General features: G+C 61.8%; 2 protein-coding genes across 11 annotated transcripts in view; one reads left to right on the top strand and one right to left on the bottom strand.

Annotated features, from left to right (window-relative positions):
- Macrod1 (mono-ADP ribosylhydrolase 1) overlaps positions 1–19,334 on the top strand; it is a 142,925-nt gene that overhangs the window by 64,163 nt on the left and 59,428 nt on the right. The gene's annotated exons all lie outside the window — the stretch shown is intronic.
- Positions 1–19,334, bottom strand: part of Flrt1 (fibronectin leucine rich transmembrane protein 1) — an 83,978-nt gene that overhangs the window by 33,170 nt on the left and 31,474 nt on the right. Inside the window, exon 1 of one of the 6 annotated variants that reach the window (XM_048789061.1) lies at positions 3,623–3,766. The exons of the other annotated variants lie outside the window; for them this stretch is intronic. The gene's annotated coding sequence lies outside the window, so the exon portion shown is untranslated. Of the gene's footprint in view, positions 1–3,622; positions 3,767–19,334 lie in introns of those variants that run through there. 6 annotated transcript variants of the gene reach the window in all.

The following is a 19,334-nucleotide window of genomic DNA, read 5'->3' as shown; positions in this document are numbered from 1 at the left end:
TCCCTCTCCCTCCTCCCTTCCTTCCTTTGCTCCGCCACAGAGCTAAGTCCTCAGCCCTCTTGGATTGGAGACAAGTTCTCTTCAAGTTGCCCAGGTTGGCCTTGAGCTTGCAATCCTCCTGCCTCAGCCTCCTGGGTGCTGAGAACTGGGATTACAGGTGTGCCCCCCACACCCAACTGGAATGTGGCCTTCTTGGTGGGAGCTCCCAAGGGGACCCTCAGTCAGCCGAACCCGCCCTATTGTCCTGCCAGGAGTCCTGAGGAGAGCGGGCTTTGGGGGCTGATCAGAGGTGGAAGGGGCTACAGGCCAGGCTGGTGGGGCTGGGGGGGGTTTGGTGGAAGGGAAGCCCTGTCCCCAGGAGCGGGCAGGGGTGTCCCCAGGAAGGTGGGGCCCCGGGTGTGCACAGGTGCATCCCCGCCAGACCTGCAGATCTGGGGCCACCCTTCACCGCGCCACCATTTACCGTGATGTCTTCGTGGCCCGCGTGCGGGAGCGGGTGAATGACAGCTCGGTGGTTACTGTGGTGCTAACCGTGCCCCGCGGGAGGAGGCGCACCTTTGGGGAGTAATCCCCGCGGCAGCCACACGTGGCAACAGCTGCTGCCGGGACCCACAGGCAGGGCTGGCGGAGGGACAGGGAGCGGGTCTGGGGCAGCTGGACACCTGAGTTAGGAGCTGTGGGCCAGGCCAGGGGTCATCGTCCTCATGGAAAGGCTTCTCTGGTGGCCCTCCGCACGCGTCCTTGGAGAGAAACCAGGTCTGCTCCCATGGCTGGAAGGGCCCAGGGCTCCAGCTACCGCCATCCCTGCTGCAGCTGCAGGCCTCACAGGGCGGCCGAGGAGTGCGGGTCCGCTTCCACTCCCCTCCGCTGGCTGCCCTGTTGGCCCAGCCTGCTGACCTCAGTGCACCGAGACACCAACACCGTGATCTTCCTCCTTCCCTCCTCCCTCCCCCATCTCCCCTAAACATGGCTGGACACATACAGCGTGACTGAGGGCAAGAAGGGAGTCAGGAAGAAAGTGAGGCTGCAGGGAGAGGAAAAGCACCCCAACAGCAGCAGCGGCACATGCAAAGGCCCAGGGGCAGGAGGAAGGCTGCCTTTGGGGTGTGTGGTGGGAAGCCCAGCATAGGGCAGGTCAGTGGGGAAGGGGCCTGGACTTTGTCCATCCTGAGAACAGGGGGCACGGTGGGAGAGGGAAGGCAGCTCCGACTGAAGAATACAGCTGGCAGTGGAGAGGGAGGCGGGCCCTGCAGGGCCACAGGGAACGTCTTGCTCACTGAGCTGGGGCTGTAAGTCTTGGGGCTGGGTGTGGGCACCTTACACCCGAATAACGGCGAATAAACAGAGGAAGCCCTCTGCCTGGAGGGCCTGGGGCTCACCTGCTGAGTCCTGGCCCCCCAGCGTGGTGGCCTGCCTCGTCCAGCCTCCCAGGGCAGCCCCAGAGCGCAGCCCCCTCTCCCAACACCCCGGGGCTCCTGCCACTCACTCTGTGGGGCAGGGAGGGACGCCTGGCCTCCGTGGGGGTGGAGTGGCCCCTGGGAAGCGCCTCTTCCCGCCCTGGGACCTCTCTCCTTCCTCCCTGGCTTCTGACTGGAAGGCGGTGCCCACTGCTCAGCTGGGGACCTGGGGCCGCGACCTCGGGGGTGTTGCTGGGGCCCAGGAACCTCGGTGCAACGCAGCGCAGACGCCGTGGCTGTGGGCACAGAGCCCAGCTGCAGCCCCTGGGTCCACGGGCCGCAGGGGACAATAGAGCTTCTGCCGGGACCACCAGCAGCCTGTAGGCCTCAGAGCCTGCCTGTGGGCCACTGTCCCCACTCCCCAACAGGCAGGCTGTTGGGGGGACGAAGCTGCCCGTGCCAGGCCACAGTGCTGCCAGCGGTGGGCCTGGCGGGGGACAGACCTGAGGAAGATTTATGAGCTGGGTTAAAATTTAATTTGGGTGGAAGATCCCGGCCAGCCAAGCTGGCTGCCCCAGACAAATGGCCTCGTCCCTGCCGGCTCGTGCCCCATGCCAGCCTCCCCCTCCTCCCCGGAAGGCTGCCCGCCACCCGCTGTCCGCAGAGAAATCACAGCACCAATTTGATTTGGGACGCGGCTGCGGCTTGTTTGCACTTGGGTCTGAAATTGAACAGGACAGAATCGGCTTTGGGCGGGAACCACCTCCACTGTGGCCTCCCGCGGTGCCCAGGAAGCCACTCTGCTCCTCAGGAGCCTCCCTGAGCCTGCCAGCCCCCCTCGGTGTGGAGGGACCCCTACTCGGCCACGAGGGTGTGCCCCGCCTTCTGACCAGCACCCCCATTCCCCTACACCCTGGGGCCTGACTGCTGGGGATCTCAGACAAGTGACTAAACCTCTCAGAGCCACAGTGTCCTCATCTGTAAAACGGGGACAAGAGTATCCCCCAGCTCTCAGGAGACTCCATCATAACATAAAGAGAACATGCCTGGCCGGGCGCCTGTCATCCCAGCGGCTCCGGAGGCTGAGGCAGGAGGATCGCGGGTTCAAAGCCAGCCTCAGGAACTTAGTGAGGCTTTAAGCATCTCAGTGAGACCCTGTCTCTGAATAAGGTACACAGTAGGGCTGGGGACATGGCTCAGTGGTGGAGTGCCCCGGGTTCAACCCCTGGCACCAAAAGAAGAAAATAAAAAAAGAGAGAGAGCCCTGGGCGAGTGGCAGCCCTGGTCCCCGCACAGCGCTGCGGCCCGGAGGCTCTTGGACCCACACATCCCAGATCCTGTGAGCCTGTGTCCTGCTCCCGCCTTGCCAGGCCACCTCACCTTTGGTCCTGGACCAGCAGCTGCTGACCCATCCAGCCTGGGGCAGGTGGGTGAGAGGGATGCTGGGGTCCCTGCGGCACAAGGCGGGGTCCAGTCAGGGCTGAGAGCACAGGCAGGTGGACAGAGTGGCCCAGCTTGCCTGTCCCCAGGGGTGAGCCCTGCCCAAGTACGCTGTCTGGATCCTTCTAGATGTTTCCCAGACTGGTCACTTCCCACCCATTTTACAGGTACAGAAATTGAGGCTCAGCTGCCCCAGGCCTCTAGCAAGGATGGCCCAAGACAGCCCTGGACGAGAGCCCGCACCTCTCCCATTGCGCTCGGGCTTCCGTGCTGTCTCCAGCTCCTGCCCACGGGGGAGGGTCTGGGTGGGAGGTGCACATGGGTGGGCAGTGCCACCCGGGCTCTGCCCCCGACAGGAGCACCTGCCCCACATTCTCACACTCGTGCTCCTGCTGAGCTGGCAGGGATCCAGGCCCAGAAACAGCTGTGTCACCTTCGAGGCTGAGTCCCAGTGGCTCCTCTGCCCAGGCCTGGGGAGGAGGGTGGGCGGGCGCTTCTCCCGGGGCTGTGGAAGGCGCTGGTGCCCCTGCCCCACGCACAGACCCATGACCTGCCTGCCGCAGGGGGACAGGCCAGCTGCCTTCCCGTCCTCACCCCTGGCCTGGCTTCCTGAGGGGCCAGCAGAAGTTGACCCTGAACCTGGCTCCCTCCAGCCCGGGGAAGGCAGGGCCTGCAGCTCTGCCCCGTGATGACCTCGCACCCCCTCCACAAGGCAGGGCAGAAGTGTCCAGTGGGGACAGGGTATCCTCTGGGCCCTTCAGTGCCCTCTTGGGGGTCTCTTTTACCTTTTAGTCACCTCCAAAGAACTTGAGGTCCCTCTTTGGGAACCCCTGGTCTGGGAGCCTGGACTCAGCCCTCGCCAAACTGCTCCTGCTGTCCCCAGCTCTGCTCCCATTCATTCAGGTGAGCGTCTTGGGGACTCGGTGCTGGTCCTGATCCTCTCTGTGCCCTGAGGGCGGAGATTCATGTGTCCACATATTTGCACTGTAACAGCAGCACCAGGGTCTGAGCTCCCAGATGGGGGCCACATGGTTGGGAGCAGGCTCCTGGTCCCCGTCGGCACCCTGCCAGAAGAGCCAGCCACACCCCTGCCCTGCCCCCCCAGCACCCTCCCTGTGTGCCCAGCCCCAGCTGGGTGTTGGGATGGGGTACCAGGGCCTGCCCCACCACTAGCAGAAGGCCAGGTGCCAGTCTGCACCGGTGCTGCCCCCACTCCCCCCACCAGGTCCCAGCTCAGACCCCGTCAGAAGCTCACGGCTGCCCCTCGTTATTTACTCATGAACCTATTTATTTATTCCCGGCTCGTTGGCTGAGGATCTGCGGCAGCTTACAGAAATGCCACATAATACCAGCGGATCAAGAGGAGGGAGGCGGGGACCCGGCCGTGAAGCTCCTGGGCTGGGTTCAGATCCTGCCGTGGAGTCACCTTTGCCCTAAGAGTCACTGCCCCTCTCTGAGCTCGGGTCCACGCCTGTGGAGTGGGAGGGATACTGCCCGCTGTCGGGGCTCAGTGGGACAAGGGGAGATGGACAGGAAGGGCTGGGGTGTGGCTCAGTGATGGAGCGGGCGCCTAGCATGCCCGAGGTCACGGTTCCGTCGCTAGCCGGAAAGCGGTCAATATGACCGGGAGAGAAGACGCAGAGGAACAGGTCGGGGCAGCTGCGGGAGCAGGCACAGCCCTGCCCGTCTCTGTGCCTGGTGCCTTCCAGGTCGTGGCAAAGCCAGAGCCAAGGGTGGGTCTGGGGGCCAGGCGGCTCATGACTTCCGGGGTCTTACCTGTCCCCCCAGATGCCTCTCAGGGGGAGACCTGTGGGTGATCCCGATACCCTACCCTCTCCATTGCGGAGCCCAGGAACCTGCAGGGAGGGAGAAAAGGGCGAGAGCCTGGGCATCCAGGCTGGGAGCCCCTCCCTCTCACCTGGTGCCAGCACCCAGAGGTCCTCAGCCCCTGGATCCCTGAGCCTCACCCAGATCTGAACCCACTTCAGCACGGAGCTCCGACTTTCATGGCACCGGCCTATCCCCACGGACGGTGACCCAGTCCCTAGTGCCCCCAAACCCCTCACTGCCCCGCTCCGGGAGAGGCCAGCGTCTAGGGCTCCCTTCCCTCTGGCTGATGGCCTCCCCACATCCCTGCTGAGCAGGGCAGGAGGCAGATCTCCTTCCACCCAGGGCCCGGCCGCCCTCCGCTGAGCAGGTGCCCAGCGCTGCGGGACTGCGGGTGTCCAGCAGGTGTGTGTGGCCTGCTGCTGGTCCTGCCTCCGTGCTGGGGCTCCAGGCCTGGCAGCCAGAAGGGGCCTGGAGGCAGACAGCGCCCTGACCTCACCCACGGCCTGGGCCCCAGCCCAGCACCGGGCAGTTCACACACTGTTTAAATGGCTGATTAATTGCCACGGCTCTCGGGACGACATGGCCATTTAGAACCCTGCAGGTAGAAGTGAGCTTCGAGCCCCAGGAGTCCAGCCCTGGCTCTGGCACCGAGTGCCCAGCACCGCCACCTCAGTGTCTGTGGACTGGGAAGGAGGGACCCCCACACTTCTCCCTGCCTGCCCAGCAGCTCACGGGCACAGCCCTGTCCTGAGATTGGGGTGTTCCTGGGAGGATCAGGCTTCTAACCGCCCCTCCCTGCTGGGTTCAAGTGGAGAAGCATTTATGGGGCACCAGCTGAATGCTAGACTGTCCACAATAGAACTAGACTGTCCCCTGGCACCTCTTTGTGGCCCTCAGCCACCAGCTCTGAGGACACCAGGGTCATGAGGTGGGAGAGTTACACTGACACCTGCAGAACCCACTGCCAGGCAGACCCCAGGGAGGCCAGTCCTGGGCCGTTGCTGGCATTCTGCAGGGCAGGCTCCAGGACCCCAGAGTGACTTCACTGAGTGTGCCCGGCAGACAGATAACCCAACCAGTCCTAATGGAGTAGTGAACGATTCAGCGGGCAGCCCTTTGTGGGGGAGGGGGTCAGGAACTCTATAATGTCACTTAATTCCCACAGTGTAGGGGCTTCAGGAGGCTTGAGTCTCCCCCTCACCTGAGTCCTCGGTGCTGGAAATGGCACCCAGTGACCTGCTGCTGAGGCCCACTCCCAGCACCTTCGACCCCCTGCCCTGGGTCCTGTCCTCACCCAGGTCCGCTCCAGTCCCCTCTGAGCAGCAGCGAGCTCTAACAGCCACCATGGGGCCCAGCGGGGACCTCCCACCTCCCACCTCCTCCTCTCCTGCTGTCCCAGGCTGGCTTGGGGTGTCCTCAGGCTGTGCAGTGTAAGTGCAGAGGAGGAAGCACCCAGGACGGAGGAGGACAGGGACATGGGAAAGGGCCACGCTCGGCGCCACTTGTGAACCTGCCCCCCTGTCACGTGCCTGCTGCGCACCCAGCCTGCACCGCCAGCCTCGGGCTGATTTTTATCCCCAATTTGCAGATGACAAGCCTGAGACTTCTTGGGGTGGTGGGAGTGTTCTAGAACAGACGTTGGCGCGACCTTGTGGGTACACGGGAAGCCACTCCGCTCTGCATGTCTAAGGGGTGAACCTCACGGTGGGCGAGCGCTGACCCTCCATATCCTCAGCCGTATCCAAGGATCCAACCAACCCCGGGTGGAAGACACTCAAGGAAAAATTATTGTATCTGTGCTGAACACATACGGATATTTTTTCTTGTCATTATTCCCTAAACAACGCGGTGTAACAACTATTTACATAGCATTTACATTGTATTAGGAATTATAAGTAATCTAGGGATGATTTAGAGCATACTAGAGGATGCTCGCAGGTTATATGCAAATACAGCGCCATTTTATACAAAGGACTGGAGCAGCTGCGGATGTGGGTGTCCTGGGGGGGACCCTGGAACCAACTCCCTGTGGATACCGAGGGCTGAATATATCTTAGTTTTTAAAAGTGAATTCGAACCAGGCTTGTAAAGAAAAAACGATCCCTTGGGCGGGGAGTGTAGCTCAGTGGTAGAGTGCAAGGCCCCGGTTCTGTCCCCAGCACCAGGGAAAACAAAGAGAAAGAGAGGACTAGAAAGCCAATCCCAGGCTCAGAGATGGGAAGGAACCACTCACGGTTTTACGTGAACAGATAACACAACTGAGACTTAAACTCAGGTCAGTTGAGGGCTTCCCAGGAAATAAAACCGCCTCCCTCCTTGATGACTGAAGACAGCTTTCGTCTCACTCAAGAGCTTTCCCTGGCTCCCACTGGCTCTTTCCCAGGCCCAAGTGGTTCTCAGACCTGGCTGCACCTCCAGATGGAAGTGCCCTCTTCTCCCTCCTCACCACTACTCCGTGTTCCTGTCCCCTCTGTCCCTAGCCCCATCCACTCCACCTCTCCTTTCCTCCAGGGGGTTCAGGTGCCATGGCTTTGAGGGCCTCTCATGCAGACCCTCCCTCTCTGTTCCAGCGGGTTGCAGTCTCTCTCCTCCCAGTCTTTGCGCCCCTGGCCCCCTTCCTGGGCAGTGCTCATGCCCAACCCTGCAGCCCCGCTAGCCTGGCCGATTCTCTCTGGTCCTTCTGATCCTGGCTCCAGTACCCAGTGTCCCCTGCTCACTCCCCCATAGTCCCCTTCCCTCCTATAACCTCTTGTTCCAAATCCGTCTGTCCTGTAACTGCAGTGTCCTGGGACAGGCCAGCCGTGTGCGCTGCCCGGCTACTGGGCGCCCTGGACCCGCCTTCCTCCAGTCGCATGCTCAGCGAACTTTTCTCTCTGGGCCAATGGGCCCGGCCCCCGCCCTCCCCTGGGCAGCTCCCACCGTGCCCTGGGTACTCCCTGGCAGACAGCGATGGCTTTCCCTCTGCCCCTGACCTGTCCACAGGCAGCTGCAGGAGAGCGAGCGTCTGGGAACCCAGAGGCCACAGCAGCCCTTAGAACAAACCCGGGTTCTCTGCGGGGGGACCCCAGCCTCCCGCCCCTCCCCACACGCCGGCTTGCCTTTGCGTTCTGGAACCTGCCGCAGGCTCTCCACGGCTGTCCCCTCTGCCAGGACAGTCGTCTCCCCCAGCCAGTTCCTTGTCCCTGTGCTGGCCTCTGCTCCAACGTCACCTCAGACGGGCCCCCCTCCCTGCAGCCATCCCCTGAAATGGTCTTTGGGACCCCACAGGCCTGTCTGCCCAGCCTGGGCGCCTTGCACGGGGCCTGCCTGCGACAGGCCAGGTGACTTCAAACTGGGGCTGGGGCACCGTGAAGGACAGCCTCCCCGCCCGCAGGAGCGTGACCTCCTTGGGAGAGAGGCGGGCAGTCCTATGGCCGCCCGTGGGGCCCCTGGGGACAGGGCTGAGCTCAGGTGGCTGCCCACCCAGACAGCTCCCCTCCTGGGCATCCCTCCGAGGCTCCGAGGGGAGGCCGGGGCGGAATAACCAGATTAGCCTAAGAGGCTCCTCTTGTTTCCTGGCGTAATTGGATTGAGACCATGTTTCGGTGCAGCTGCATTTAATGTCGTGATTCCGCAGCCGTCTCGCCCTCTAGAGCCCGCGGTGCAGACGGTCCGGGCTGGGGGGAGGCCTGCAGGCAAGCGGGGGCCTCCGCACAGAAGAGGCCAGGCGTGGGGGCGGGGGGTGGGAAGAAGGAAGGAGCCACTGTCCCCAGCGCCCCCCTGCAGGCACATGCCCAGCAAGGCCATGAACGGGGCATTTGCAAAACTGCCCCAGCACCCTGAGGCCCAGGCCTGGGACGTGTTAGAGCCCTGGCCGCAAGCTGAGGAAAAGGCTGGGAGTCCGGGCTGGGCAGGGGCCACGCAGGCTCACGTGGATGCAGACCACAGTCCCCAGAGCTGGTGAACCGCACAGCTGTCGCTTCCATTCTGAAGGCCTCGGGCTCCTGAGCTTCCCCAAGGTCGCAGGGAGAGCCCGGCCCAAGTGTGGAGCCAACAGCCTCCTTGCCCTGGGCAGCCGGGAGCCCAGTCCAGCGGTGGCTTGGGAGTGCCTCCCTCCGCAGTGCTGACCACTCCCGGGTGACCATGCACAGATGGACAGTGACCCTTCCCTCTAGGCCTGTGCTGGGGGCAGTGTGCATGTGTAGGCGCCTGTGTGTCCGAGTGAGCGTGCGCCTCCGTCAGCGTGCGCGTCCACCCGTCTGCGTGGGGTCAGGTGGTGGGCGGAGGCATCTGCCTCTGTGTTAGGAATGGGGCAGCCGCGCCCCACCTTGGCCTGAGGTCCAGCCAGTCCTCCATAGCCGCCATTGGCCCGGATCCTGAGGTCAGCCCGATGCATCCTGAACGACAGACTGACGTTCAGCGGGAGGAAGAGGCCAGCAGCACCGTCCCAGGGTCTCTCTTCTCAGGCGTTCCTCCAGAGGCGTGGCCCCTGACACATGGTGTGCGCTCCCGACCTGCCCAGCTGCCGAGTTCCCAGCTGCCCTGCAGGGCCCCTGGCAGGAGGAGGAGTCCCGGGTCCACCCAGGAGGCTCCTCTGGAAGCTCAGCCCCAGCTCTGAAGACCTCCGCACAAAGCAGCTACTTGGTCCTTGGGAGAGGGTCAGCCCACGGGGGTGGGAGTGTCACCTGAGGTTGAGGGCATTGGGGTCTGTGACCCACCCACCCCCGCCATTCCCATGCACTCCTCCTGGCTCCGGGGCCTGGCGACAGCCCCATCCATCACTTGGCCCTATTTTTAGGAGGTGATAACCCAGCTGTGAAGATTCACTCCAAGCCCTTCCACGTGAGGAAGTCGAGCCCCAAGTGACCAGCCCGTGGGGGAGCGTGGGAGGGGGGGGACGATGCCTGAGGCAGAGGAAGGGCGGGGGCAGGGGCGGCACCGGGTCTGGTCACCGAGAGGCAGACAGGTGTCCTGACCTAGATTCCACCTAACCTCTGCCAACAGCGAGCTCCTCCTGCTCTGGCCTCAGCACAGCCTGGCTCCCACCTCCTGGGCCCTTTGTACCCTTCCTTTCAGGGCTGCTGGGTGAATGCAGGAGTCCACTTAACTGTATTTCAGAAAAATGACAAATAATTTTTTAGTTTATGTCCCAAATATTGCATGAGGTGTATTTCTGTCTGCTATAAAAATGACTGGTTATGGGCTGGGGATGTGGCTCAAGCTGTAGCGCGCTCGCCTGGCATGCATGCGGCCGGGATTCGATCCTCAGCACCACATACAAACAAAGATGTTGTGTCCGCGGAGAACTAAAAAATAAATATTAAAAAATTCTCTCTCTCTCTTTAAAAAAATGACTGGTTAATTAGCTACAATTCAGCTTTAGTTGGGCATCTGGTATTTTTATTTGGTAAATCTGGCAACCCTGCTTCCTTGGAGCAAGTCTGTCCACTTCCCTGCCTCAACCCGACCCGCTGCCGGAGCGGGCGAGGTCGAGAGGTGTTTTTCTGAACCCTGGCTGCCCCGCCCACCCCACCCCTGGGCAGCAGGCAGACCCTCTGCTTTGGTGCCATGAACTTTCTAAGGTCGTCCCAGGGCTCACCTGGATCAGACCCCAGCTCCTACAGACAGAGAGGGCGACCTCTTCCTGGGCTGTGTGACCTTGGGCTACATCACCTCCTCTCTGTACCTCTGCTTTCTCCTCCGGAAAATGGGGATACTAATGCTGTCCACCAGATGAGGCTGTTGTGAGGATTACAAGAGCTGATCCTGGCTGGGGGTGTAGAGCAGTGGACCAGCTCGGGACCCGGCACAGACGAGATCATTCGTTCAGTACAGACGGCTGGCCCCGGTGTACCAAGCACTGCTCTGGGCCCTGGGGGAGTGATGGGCTGCTAGGGGGGCCCAGAAGCCTCCAGACCTGTCCCAGGTCTTGACCCTGAAGGTGGAAGGTCAAGGGGGCCACCTGGCGAATGTCAGAGGGTCTCGCTGAGGAAGCGGAAGCCCACAGGGTGAGGTGAAGGGGCAGGGAGCTCCTGGTGCGGTGGAGAGAGGGGGAGGTGCATCCCGTATTTGCTGTGTGACTTGAGCTGGGAGAGGACAGCAGGGGCCAGGACAAGGGCCTGGCTGGCAAGGTCAGCTGCATTGGGGGAGCCGCTTCCTGCTGCAGGATGGGTGGCTGGGAGCTAGAGGAGAGAGGTGTGCAGTGGGGGCCTGGGGACTGTTCCCCTCCAGCTCCCACTAGGGTTGGGGCCTCCCTGTCCACCCCGAGAGCCATGTAGGTGGATGCTGTGTCAGGGTGGGATGGAACAAGAGGAAGGCAGAGGCCAGATAACCCACCGGCTTTGTTGATGCACGAAGTAGGTGACAGAAGAAGCCCAGCCCCCGACTAGAGCAGCAGTTCAGGGACCCACGGGGGGGNGGGGGGGGGGGGGGGGGGACGTGATAGTATCTGGTCGCGGGGGCAGAAGGGTCTGATGACCAGGATGTGCTGGGAAGGCAAAGACCTTCTGGAGAAAAGCCAGGCTCAGCATCGAAGGAGCGCAGAAGCCGCAGGGGAATTGCTTCCCTAGCCCGTACTTGCTCTGTGACCTTGGGCCAGAAACTCGGCCTCTCTGAGTTCTTTTCCTCACCCATAACACGACAGGTCCTCCCTCCCAGGATTGTTCTGCAGGTGGGGCACTCCACTGAGACTTGGCCCAGGACACCCCGTTGTGACCCTCAGAGGTTTAAGGCAGGGGCCAGAGCGGGGGGGCCTTGAGGAACATGGAAGTTCAGCAGGTGGGGAAGGAAGAGGAGCCTCCCCCTGAGCCTGGTAAAGAGTGGCAAGAAGCTAGACTGGGGGGCCCTTCCTGACTCTCTACCTCAGTTTCCCCACTATAGAAGGAGACTATTGTCTGAGCCGGGTCCTCTGTGCTTGTTATATTCCAGGTGTCTCTTCTTTGGAGGGAGGTGAGGCCAGAGAGGGGAGGGGACGGCCACCACCTCATTCCTATGGCGGGATCCCCAGGCCACCCTAGGTGGGCATGCAGGTGGGCTGGCCAGACTCCTCTCCCTTGCACCTGGGCTTCCCAGACACACCTGACGACCAGGGCCTCGGCGCCTGCCCCACCTGAGCCCAGCCTGTCCTCCAACCCCAGAGCCCAGCTCGGCTGGGCAGACCCAGGTCCAGGCCACAACTCGGGTCCGGCAAGGACCTGGGCCCGCACGGCCTCCCTCCCGCGACGGGCTGGAGGTGGCTGCCGGGTTTCCGTGGGAAGCTGCGGTGTTTACCCTGCCAAGGCCTGGCTTTCTCTCCTCGAGGAGTATGTTTGGGAGGCGAGAACCCACGCGCACACTCACACACCATCTGACGCGCCAGACCCACAGGCTCCGCGCCCAGCGCAGATGTGCTCTCCCCGGGCCAGGGCGCGCGCGCGGCCTCGGCCCGGCAGGAGACTGGCACTAATTCTGAATTAATAAGTTAATTAATAAGTGCCACATAAGACCTCAGTTAATCCTTCCAAAAATCCTCGTTTCGTTCTGTCCGTCTCAGGGATGCCCAGAGCGAGGCTTTGGGCAGGCACGCATTCACCCAGAGGGGACATCAGAACGGGCAAGTGGGGCTCAAAGACAGGACTCTGGGACCCCAAGTCTGGCCTGGGTTGCCTCGGAGAGGAGAGCGGGTGGGCATGGGGGTCTGCAGAGGCCACAGGACAAGCGCTGGGGGACAGCTTACGGATCACAGCTAGTGTCCCATTGGCACTCAGGAACTGTGTGAATAGCGGACAGCTGGGTGAGGGGTAAACTGAGGCAGGGGGTCTGTGTCTCAGAAACCTGTAGTGGGGGTCACTGGCTCTCTCCAGCTCCCTGGACAGAGCCAGGTGTCCTGGAGCAGGGACGAGAGGCTTTGAGCCATTGGGAGCCAGGCCTGTGGCTCTGCCCAAGCTGGCCAGGGTAAGTCCCGACGCCTGTCAGGGTCGCAGAACCCTTCATAAAACGGGCCGTCGGAGCAGATCCGCTTAGGGGAGGTCACTTTGAGAATCTGACCCGTTTTCGAGAAAAATAACGCCCTCGCCCATACTGAGGTTGCAGGGGAGTGTTTGGGGGGCAGACCCTCAGCTCAGCACTGCGGAGCCACAGCCGGGGTCAGGCTGCAGCGCGACCAGCGAAGCCATGAACAGACGCCCAATGCCCCCCCAGCGCACAGATCTTAACTCATGTCGTCCTCAGCATAGATGTCATTGGCGCCTTGTGCCCACTGCATGGCCATGGGGACCAAGCGCTACTAGTGAAGAAGGGGCCCAGAGCCACCCAGCAGGAAGGCTGCCCTCCCTGAGCCCCTGGGCTCCGTCCGTGGACAGCTTCACCTGGTGTTTGGTTTGTTTGCTTCGGAACGCCCCACGCATTTTTTTGATATTTATCTGTTATGTAATTAAAGACTGGATCTGGCTGGACCTAATTTTAGCTCCTGGGATTCCTGCCTCCACAGAGGTGGCCCCCAAAGGGCTGGCCCGGTGCGCTCATGGGCTGCTGTTCCCTGGCCTGACTCCCAGGGCTGGCGTCCCCACGCCAGGCCTATGAGATGGTGCAGGGCGACCCTGCACCCCACGACCGCTGGCAACCCCCTGCACGACCACTGCCCCAGGTCCAGCAGCCGCTCCCACTCGCTCCCTCCCCTGCTGCCCGGGGAGAGAGTTCAGCAGTCGATGGATCCGGGCTCACATCATTGCGTCTGCGGGGAGGATTTAGTGCGAGGCCGTGGTCAATAGTGCGTTTGTTTTGCTATCGACCTGCCAAGCAGCTCCGGAGCCGGCCACGTCCCCTCAGCCGCTTGGGCTGCAGAGCTGGGCCCTGGAATCTCTGCTGGGCAGATTTTGGTGGGGCAGGCTCCTTGAGGTCCCCTCCAAGGCCTCTTGTCACCACCAGCTCCTTCCCACAGCCTGGCCTGGGTGGTTCCCAACCCACAGGCACTCAGAGACACATCCCACCCCACAGCCCTGGGGAGGAGGGGCTAGGCCAGTTGCCAGCCATGCCTGGCCCTGGGGCCTCCTACTGGACAGAGGGCCCCATGACCACCAGACTGGGAAGCTAAGTGGTGCCCGCTTCATGGTGGGGACACCGAGGCCCATAGAGGCAAGGGGACGCCACCTGTACCTGGAGGAGCAGTAGTTTCTTGGGGTGGGGCCCTAAGGCCTGTCACCCTGCCTAGAGCAGCACCCTGATCTAAGAGGGGCCCCAAGTTAGCCCCAGGCCAGTTCAGGAGCAATGGCCACCTGGGGTGCCAGTCAAAGGGACACTCTTGTTGACCTCAGTCCAGCCCTAGCCCTGGGCATACCTGGTTAGGGGAAAAGTGCACCCTGGGTCTCCATCCTCGACTTTCACTCATTCATTCAACAAACATGGCCTGAGAGCTGCCCTGGGCTGGGCCCCAGATATGGAGCCAGCAGGACCAGGATCCCAGCTGGAATCTGGGAGCATCCTAGCCCACAACACGGCCCTGCACTGGGTGGAAAATGATGTGGCTTCCCTGAGGGACAGATGGAACGGGAGGCTCTGAGGAGGCTGGGAAGGCCGCTTCCAACTGGGTGGTAGGAGAGCCTTGGAGGACGTCTTGTGGAGTCATCCCTCCCAGGAATGAAGAGAATTTTGAGGAGGGTAGAAAGGCGCCCCCCACTGGAGGGCCCAGCAGGTGCAAAGGCCCTGAGAGGCCTGGTTGAGAGCTGAGCGCAGGCCTGATCCCTGGAGTCCGGATTGCTCCTGGGAGTGTGGAGCAGAGACAGCCCCTCCTCTGTCTGCTTCCCCCCAAGGACTTGGTCCCCCGAGCGTCCCCTTTCCCAGTGTCCCAGAGGGGCCTCTGCCTGCTCCTCATCCTGCTCCCCACCCCTTCCAAAACGAGAAAGAGCAAAAAAACTATTATTGTTCACGCCTCATCTCCCTCCAAAGTTATTAAATTTCATTCCACGAACAAATAAATCCATTTTTATTGCAGCAGGAGGAGCGGGCAGTGGTTTTGCTGTTTTACCTTTTTTATTTTTCAAAGTCCTGTTAAATCTGCCCCGATCAGCTGGGAGGCCCCAGCGGCGCAGCACAGCCCAGTCAGTTCCGCTGTGGAGGTGACAGCGGGCGGGGCTGGATCCCACCTGACCTGCTCCCGCCTCTCCTCTCGGGAGGCCTTCCCTTCGCCAGCCTGCCTACTGGGAGGGTCGGGAAAGCTTCCCGCCAGCCTCCTGTTTGTTTGGCATTTTATAGTTTTCCAAACACTTCCCTCCGCTCCCTCCCGCCTCCCTCCTGGGGAGGTGTTGCGGGCTCCATTTTACAGAAGAAACAAGCTCGAAAAGCCAGGAGGCTGAGACCCCCTGCAGCTCCGAGGGCCCCAGGGAACCTTCCCCAGCGTGGGCCTGGGCTCCTGGGGGACTGCGGGGCTGATCAGACCTGTCAGATGCCCCGCTTGGTGCATCAGGGGTTCCCATCTCTGTCACCCACCAGCTGTGTGACCCTAACTAAGCCGGAGACCTGGTCCCCAGGCCTCAGTTTCCACCTCTGTGGAAGGGGTGTAACAGCGCCCTCCGCAGGGGGACGGAGGCGGTGCGGGAGCACGCGCGTGGGGGCTAGGTCCCTGCTGTCGCCTCTCACCAACCCCCTCCGGTCCCCCAGCCCCCGCCCCCTGCTCCGCTCCCCTGCGGAGGGACATTGGCTGGCTGGGAGGGGGTAGGTGGCACGCGCCTTTGCAGCGGAGGCCTGGGATGGGCTCGAGGTAAATCCTCATCACGGTTATTTTTTCTCCTCAACCGTTTGCTAAAGACTTAATGACTGTCAATAAGAAGCCTGTTGCGTCGCAGCCGCCTGCAGCTCCCGAGGTTTCCCGGTGAAATGTTAAGTGACTGCAGCTGTCCAGGCCGGGCCGGGGCGGTGGCACCGCGCCCCTCCGCCTGGGTTCTGGAGCCCCGCGGGGAGGCGGGAAGGGGTCCGCCTGCCTGCCTGCCGAGGAGGGGGTCAGGCCTCGTAGGGCGGCCCTGACCCCACCGCTGGCCCACCTGGGGGGCGGGAGAGCCTTCTGGTGGCTGGGCTCCCCCTACCCCTACCCAGGGCTGGCAACTTGTGGAGTCACCCCCACGCCCCGCTGGAGGTCTCTGAGGCCAGGTTGGGGGAGGGACCTGGCTCCTTTGTCCCCCAGGGTCCCTGCGACTCCTTGGTTTAGGGGATTACAGGATGCGGACAGAAACCTTCCCCCCAGGTTCCGAGCTGTCCAGGGTGTCAGATGGGACTGTGGTTCCAGGTGAAGAGCCACCGCACCCTCTGCTGGCCCAGCCCTGTCCACTCTGCCCCCTGGCAGGATTGAAGGCTGGGGGAGGGGTGGTTCCTCACCCCCACCTGCCTCCCGGGTCCAGCCTCCAGGGCTTCATCTCCTGCCCCAGTGCCGCCCTGCGCAGGCCCTGGAGTCCCTCTTCCCCCTCCCTGGTGGCCCTCTTCCCCCTCCCTGGTGGCCCTCTTCCCCCTCCCTGGTGGCCCTCTTCCCCCTCCCAGGCTGATTAGCACAGGGCTCATCCAGCAAGTCCACTCCCGATAAGGAGCCCAGGACTGACTGTCAGCCCCCAGGTGACTCCAGCCTGGGGGAGGGGGACATGGGCACCCATCACTTCTAAAATCCTCCAAGGAAGCCCCAAGGCTGACCTTGGCCAGGTAGGAGGCTGCTGGGGGCACAGGCCCACAATGGGCAGGAGCGGACACGCCCTTAGGAGTGCCATGGGTTCTGAGCCCGTTATCTGGGCACCCAAGCTGGCAGCCAGCCCACCCTCAGCTTCTCTGCCCTCAGAAGTGAGGTCAGGACTGTGGTGCAGGCTGGAGCAGGAAGAAGCACTGGGTGCACTGAGTCCTGCCGGTGCTGCCTGTGCCTACCTGGCCTCAGTCTACTTGTCAATCAAATGGGCTTGCAGGGGCAGGGAAAATTGCAAGTTCATCCAGAGGTACACACTGCAAGAGGGCTAAGCTTTGTCTTTCTAGGACCTTGCGCTTGCAGCAGGCTCGAGTCTGTGCCAGCTCTTGTCATGCCCAATCTCCTTGTTCCTTGCTGCCTTCAACCAAGAGAAGTACAGTGGGCATGCGGGGAGCTGGGCCTGAGGAGGGGAAGTGGCCAGTCTTGTTGGTCCCTGGCCTGGGCCTGCAGGGGCTGATGGTCTAGGCACCCAGAAGGTGGGACACTGGGACAAGCAGATGCTGGATGAGGCTGGACAGCCTCACCCCCCCCCAGCTGCCGGCTGCTGGGACTGCAGGGACTTCTGGCCCAGCCTCGAGGGGCCACGTCACTGAACAGAAGGCAAAAACGTTGCCAACACTCCCAAAGCGTGACTCCTGCCAATTCAAACGCTGTCTCTCAACGCTATTAATTTACATTTTGATTCGACTCTCTTAATTTTACTTCAACTTCGCACAACTCCGGTTTGAGAATCATTGTCATGTATTTATCTGTGAGGCAATTTGTTAAATAACCCCCAAGACTCGGCGGTTTTCCGTCCTGAGCTTTTATTGCAAGGCTGTTTTAAATTAAATTAGTCGTCAGGGTCCCTGAGTGCATCGTAACGGGATGAGCTCCCCGCCATGAGCTCCCCGCCAGCCCACTCGTAAAAACTCGAGCAAACCGCCACCGATGCACAGGCGCAGGAAGTGGGGCTCAGCTCCTCCCTGACCCCCAGGCGCAGCGCTGGAGGGAACATGGGGGGTGGCACAGCTGCCTGCAGTCTGGGAAACCAGCGGCCTTGGGGGCCTCCCCCAGATCATAAGCCTGGCTGCAGCCTGCCAGGCCCCCCCGACGGCAGGGGCTGAGGGCGCTCTCCCCTGTGCACCCCACCTGCTCCAGGGCCCCAGCGCAGGGAGGCTGAGCCTGAGTCCTGAGCTCCAGGGAGAACTGCTGGGGAGCTGGGGTGGGTGGCAAGGCCTGCCTCTGTCCCCACTGTCCCTCCTTCTGTTATCTGAGCCGGGCGCCTGTGCCGGCTATCACCTGGGCCGGGGGCATGATTTGTGAGCAGGAAGGCGCAGGTATTGAATCTATATTTCATTTTCACGTCAGCAGCTGCTATTTTGCCCGATAATGGATTCCCCCTCACCATCCTCCGGAGAGACAGCGAGCGCGAGGAGGCTGTGCCCTCTAAATGAGGCCACCCGCCCTCCGCCTGGGCCGCCCAGGGAGGCCTCTCCGCCCTCCCCATCCCTTGCTCTGTGCTGCCTGGGTGCTGCGGGTTCCTGAGGGTGGGGGAGCCGGCCTCCCCCCAGCCTGCCTGAGGAGAACTGGGAGCTCCCGTTCTGCTGGGGCTCACGTACTCTGTCTTCAGGCCTCCCATCCCAAGGAAGCCACCCAGCCCGCGCAAGTGGACCGGGACACTGGGCCCCTCATGCCATCTTGCAGTAACCATCGGTGTGAAGGAGGAGAGGGACTCTCCAGCACACTGGGGACAGGGCCAGGAAGTGGTTGGGGACATGAGCTCTGGAGCCACATCCTGGGTTTAAACCTGGCTCTGTATGTCCTGGCCCTCAGGCCATCTGCTCTAGTCTGTGCCTCAAGTTGCCTCTGCGTAAAATGGGGTTCTTTACAGGATGGGTGTTAGGATTCGGTGGGTCAGGCTGCTCAGGGCACCTGGGCAGAGTAAGTAAGCCTCATACCTGGGGGTTCACATCCTGTTCCCACCTGGGAGGCCACAGCCCCTAAGGAGAGTGATTATTTAAATACAACTTTATAATGCTTGGCTAGCTCCTGGTCATCCATCACGACCCACCCAAAGGCCACCTCCCCTGGGAAGCCTTCCTGGGAGCCTCAGTGTGCTCTGCTCTTGCTGTGGCCTGTGTCCTTGCAGGATGGACTTGTTTTTGTTTTTCTTCTTGGTTCCAGGAATTGAGCCCCAGGGTGCTTAACCACTGAGCCACATCCCCCTCAGCCCTTTTTTATTTTTTATTTTGAGACAAGGTCTCAATAGGGCCATGCTAAGTTGCTGAGGCTGGCTTCAAACTTGGGATCCTCCTGTCTCAGCCTCCTTAGCTGCTGGGATTACAGGCCTGTGCCCCCCTGGCCAACTCATTTTTCATTTGTTAAGCTTTCTGTAACCCAGAACCACCACAGTCCCTTCCGGAGCTCACTAGGGCCTCGGGAAGTGCTGTTATAGAGGGGAACGACTTTGAAAGTGGTAAGTCTGACCATATCGGGACCTGGCTTAAGACCTTCCAAGGCAGAGACCTGAGCTCAGGGGCACCCAAACCAAAACCAACCAACGAACAAACCCTCCAAGGCCCCAGCTGCCCTTGGAACAAAACCCCACCTCCTTCAAGCTTGGCGGAAGGGGCCTGCCCACCTGCCAGAGCCTCTGCCCTCCTGTCCCCTTTCCTGGTCCTTCACCTCTGCATTCCCCTGGGGGCTGCTTGGACCCCAGGTCGTCTTCCTGCACCCTCTCTCGGCCACCTCCCCTTCTCCATGCCCATCTCTCGAGTCTTCCCCGTGCCCCCAGGTGGCTCAGGTGCCCATCCTGGGCCCAGCCTACCCCAGGCTGCTTCATCACTGTTCTTGTCCCCAGCATCATCCGTCACTGCCCCAGGAATGGCCTGTTTCCCCTCCAGGCTGTGCTTCAGGGCTGGGGGATGGGGAAAGAACCCCAGTCTGTCTGGGTCACCACCGTGTCCCTCCTGCCTGGCACCCTGCTTGTGGCATCGTGGGTGGGCTCCGGAAGC

The sequence above is a fragment of the Marmota marmota genome, unplaced genomic scaffold, assembly GCF_001458135.2.
Source record: "Marmota marmota marmota unplaced genomic scaffold, marMar, whole genome shotgun sequence".
NCBI classification, from domain to species: domain Eukaryota; kingdom Metazoa; phylum Chordata; class Mammalia; order Rodentia; family Sciuridae; genus Marmota; species Marmota marmota.
Note: the sequence above shows the minus strand (reverse complement) of the source record. Positions and strands in the feature narration are given on the sequence as shown.